Genomic DNA, 5,433 nt, shown 5'->3' with positions numbered 1-5,433 from the left:
TTTGGCAGTAAACTCTCCTCTGTTCGCGTTTTTTTTAAACGGGTGATTCCCCCAAGAGTTGTACCTGCCTCATGTCGACCTTTCTCGCTCGTTGTGACAACTATGCCACTCCTACACCATACACACATCAAAGTAGCCGAAGAAACCTTTCTCTTTTTACGGATATGACGAGACATGTGAGTGACGTATGTACGTAATTTCCTGTGAAAACCTAGCCTGACTACGTCAGACTTCTTACTTCCGCTCAATTTCATTTCGCTCCTGTAGTCAGTCTGAGACAGCGTAATAGCTTTCTGTTTGCCTCCGGCCTGAAAACAGCCGGGCCAATCAACGAACAGAGGGCGGGCTGAGAGCGGTGACGTAGACACTGATTGTACCGTGGATGCGTAGATTTTTACTTCACATAATCTGCAAAAGTCGCGCACAGCCATGTTCACTCCGGTATTTCGCTCGGTGGTTTTGTTTTCGCATCATACATGTGTTTACAGTGGAAGTTAGATGCGGCTGAGCATGCGCATAACACACGCCATAACCAAACGTTATGTGATTGGCTTACGGGTAACCAATGATTTTAAACTTCAGACAAGCGCCCCCCGCGAGAGAGAAAACACTTCTCTATTATGCCATTCCAGACTCTGTCTACGAAGCAAAGCGAAGTAGCAGAGTTTGGTATTACCAGGCTAGTGAAAACCATCCTGCCCAGTATAAATTTTGTTAATTTTGAACAACAAAAACTTACATTGTGTACCTTTAGTTTAACATTATATCAACATTAAAATAATAATAACCATGAAATGACAAAAACATGACAAAATGACTAAAACTTGACTAAAATTAAAATGAAAACAGAACAAATAAAAATATCTAATTCAAAATAGATTATATATATATATATATATATATATATATATATATATATATATATATATATATAGTAGCCTATGTCAGGGATACTAAAATAACACTGACACAAACAGACAGAATTTAATTAAGAAAAATGTTGAATCTTATGACTGCAGGTCTGAACAATATATCTCTGAGCAATAAGCAAAAAGGCTTCAGTAGAAGTCTAAAATAACTATAAAGCGCTAGATCTTTTGAGGATAGCTGAGTGTTTACCTGTTTATATAGCCTCAGCCCAAATTCATTTAGAATGGCATGAAGCTTGTGGCTAAGTGATCATTTTGAAATCTAATAAAGCAATAAAGTCACATCAGGGTTTACAGAAGAATTTCTCTGAAGGTAATGAGCTCCGACATACTTTCAGATGCTCAGATGGAGATATAATACACTTCAGGTCATCTCAGTTTAGTCTAGTCTGCTAGACCTTTAGCTGCATTAGATCACTTTGATATTTTTAAATTTCTACATGTCAATAAAAACTCTTACTGAATGTCTTAGATTGTCAATTTTGCCAAGTAGCCTACTTCATTTCTTAAAGGTCCCAAGAGAACAACAAAACCAATAAAGCCTCACTTAACTGAAGAAAGAATAATGCTGCCAACTCTGTGGGGAAGCAGAGGAAATACAGTTTGTCCATGTGACCGGAACTAATTGTGAACCTTGTTTTCAATATTGGACTCCACCCGAAAATAGAATCTTCTAATTTTGTTGACAATATCATTAAGTTAATACAGTCTGAGAGGATACATTCTTGTCCGATACACATTTATCTGTTGTGTTCTTAAATATTACATTTAAAGTTAATATATGTCATATGCAGGGTTTGAAATTAACACCCGCCAACCCGCCAAATGAGGGTAAAAATCAACTGTGGTGGGTAACGCTGTCAAATCATTAACCAATTTGGCGTTACTTTGCTGGGGAAGTTTGTGTAAACCAAATCTGCGCAGATTTAACACAAATACTCCACTCATGAGTCATCATTATATTAAATACAGCGTATTGCACAGAATCTGCGCATATCTGGCTTACTTGAACACACACATCAATACACAACAAATAACGGCGCACTTGTGCATTTGCATTGAAGCAATAGCGAATATCAAAAAACACATAATAATGTGGCGATACTTCCCGCAGACCAGAGTTCACACGCAAAGACTGAGCTGAAAAACAACACTACCTTACTGATACAGCTGAAGATGAGAGCTCTGTCTGTCTGAGGACATTTGAGCATTTGGTTAACCGAAAAGACATTGTTATTTTCCAACATCCTACAATTTTAGCAGACCCTGGTTTATCCTGAGACCACAGATTTGTTTTGTTCCACGTGACGTTTGATGTTCTTTGTACTGTATTGATCTGTCCACCTAAAATAACATTTTAGGGAAAAGGATGAGGGTGAAAAAGGAAGTGAGGAGATGGTTGGATGACAGGATTTTGTTTGAATAGGAAATGAATGTATGAAATTCAAATTCGATATAAAAAGATAATAATAATATATATATATATATATATATATATATATATATATATATATATATATATATATTAGGGCTGTCAAAAGATTAATCGCGATTTGTGACAAAATAAAAGTTTGTGTTTACATAATATATGTGTGTGTACTGTGTATAATTATTTTGTATATATCAATACACACACATGCTTGTATATATTTAAGAAAAATGTGTAATTTATATATAAAAAAATTATATTTATATATAATATAAATTATATATAAATATATACAGTATATGTATGCAAATATTTCTTAAATATATACATGCATGTGTGTATATTGATATATACAAAATAATTATACACAGTACACACACATATATTATGTAAACACAAACTTTTATTTTGGATGCTATTAATCGCGATTAATCTTTTGACAGCCCTAATATATATATATATATATATATATATATATGTGTGTGTGTGTGTGTGTGTGTGTGTGTGTGTGTGTGTGTGTGTGTGACGTAGTTAATCTGGTTGATTTATTTTTTATTTTTTTATTTATTTTGGCTAGTAGAAGTTATGAATGGCCGGCAACTTAAAAATGTTGTAGCCAAATCGGCCTGTGAGTGAAAAAGTTAATTTCAAACCCTGGTTTATATGTGTACTAAATTGCAACATCAATTTTAAACAAATACATTACTTGCAGTGCACTTTAACCATAATTCAAAGGCAATAGAAGTAATTATGAAATTACATACAAAGATGTACTTAAGTGGCTAAAAAAAACACACTTTCAACTGACTGAAATTTAAACTACTGTATAATACATTTTCATTTAATTGCAATTAACATGCAATTAGGTTGAACATTACATTGAATTCTAAAGTATATTATTCCAATAATAAGCTTTTTTTTTTTTAAGTTGGCTGAACTGTACTTCTTTTTCACAGTGGTTTGCAACTGAGAAAACACACTTGTGCATTGAGTGTTTGCGAATAAAATAAGATAATGTCAGGCAGAAAGAGGGAGAGGAGGAAAGAGACAGAAGAGGGAAGGAAGTACTTGATGACATAGACCTTGGTGAATACTTGGTCCAGATTTTCGCAGCTGAATGGCATGCCAGGCATTTGTCTTGATTGTTCTTCCTGGTTGCGGCCGGGTTGGCGTGAGTCGCAGGCCAGATAAGCATCTATTATTTTTAGTGCTGAACAACGGCCCTGAGGGAGCTGGTATCCTGTTCATATCGGCAAACACTGCAAAAGAACACAGTAGAATGTGATAATAGAAGATACTCAACATCAGGTTGGATGTCGTATCAGTGGGATGACTAAAAACATGAAATACTTTGCAGCTCATCTTTAAAAAAAAAAATGGAATAATGGATTTGGATTAAAAATGGATTTGTGTTTTTTTTTTTTTTTAAATATAGGTAATTAAAATGAGCTAATGCAACATAATTCATGAACATATTCCAACTTATTATGGAGAGACAACCCCCCCCCCCCCCCCCCCCACCGGTAATTTAATTATTATAGTTTATATAATAATTTTGTTATTATAAAATATAATAATTTATTAAATAAATTGTAATGTAATGTAATTTATTGGGTGGCAAATTTCAAATTACCTCTAATTAAAGGCAGGCACTGACTTAAAAAGAAAGAAATCCCCAATAAGTAGACATGCACTATCATCCATCAGTTTGACTCCAACTAAGTGGAGCACAGCATGATTGACAGAGCCTTAGCCTTGTAACTGAATTCTTGGCATATGACAACATTTCTGAGTTTCTTTGAACACCAGGACAAGGCAGTAAAGATTGGTATGAACAGATATTGCTCAGTCTGAACAGGCCTGTCTGGTTGCAGTGACTACTGTCAGGGTGAGAAGGTGACCAAGACAAGACAAGACATGACCAAGGCATTGCCAACCCTGGATACATTGGATACATGTGTCTCTGTAATATAAAGTAATTTATTACATTTTATTACTTCAACACAAACAATTTTTTTTTTTTTTTTTTTTTGTGTAATCTTCACTTGGCAACAGTTAATGGATTAACAGTATCAAACTCAACAGTTAAAAGCAGTTAACATTAAGCATTTATCCTGAATTTTATATGATTTTTTTTTAAATCCTTTTACTCTTAATTGAATTAAACTAAGTGTTTGCGCTTGCAACATCAGGTTCAATTCCCAAGAGAAAACACATACTGATAAAATGTTTACTTGAAACACACTGTAAGCTGCTTTGGATACAATGATCTGCCATGTGAATCAATTCAATCATAACTTTACTTTAATGTTAATTTAATTAATTAATAATTATATTAAATAATATCATATAATATAAGGTTACACTTTAGTTTAAGGTGATGTAGTTACATTGTACTTACTCAAATAAGTACTGAGTAATATTAATTACTATTACTATAACTACATGTACTTACTATAGAGTTACGGTTAGGGTTTGGTTTAGGATTAGTTACATGTAATTACAAATAATTTACTGTTTATGTACATAGTAACATGTAACTACGTCACCTTAAAAAAAAGCGTTACCAAATATAATATTAAATATACTATATTCATTCATAATTTTTTTAAAGACTTCCTTTTGGTAGTATCACTGACAGATCTTATAATCTAGCTATCCAGTTACAATTGTAATGTTGTTAACGTTGTAACAGGTTAACTTTGCATTAAAATTATATGTGTTTCCTTATTTTTGGACATATATTATTGCATGTACATAAACCAATGTCCATTTCTGATGTGTGACAGACAAGATAAAAAGTGTTTTATGTTTGCTGATTGTGTACTTGTTGGATAGAGAAACCAAGAGGGTGTGTGTGTGAATATTGGGAGTGAGGCACTCTTTAAAACTCCACCCCTCTTGGGTGAAATGTGACTGCAACGACAGCATGCTGAACACTAAAAGGCAGAGAGAGAGAGAGAGAGAGAGAGAGAGAGAGAGAGAGAGAGAGAGCGCTTTACCACTGTTGACTGTCGGCAGTGTCACAGCTCCTTTGAGCTTTTGGCAGTAGAAGCACCTCCACTCGCTCGCTCC

Source organism: Rutilus rutilus (assembly GCF_951802725.1).
Source record: "Rutilus rutilus genome assembly, chromosome: 19".
NCBI lineage: Eukaryota > Metazoa > Chordata > Actinopteri > Cypriniformes > Leuciscidae > Rutilus > Rutilus rutilus.
This window is presented reverse-complemented; position numbering follows the sequence as displayed.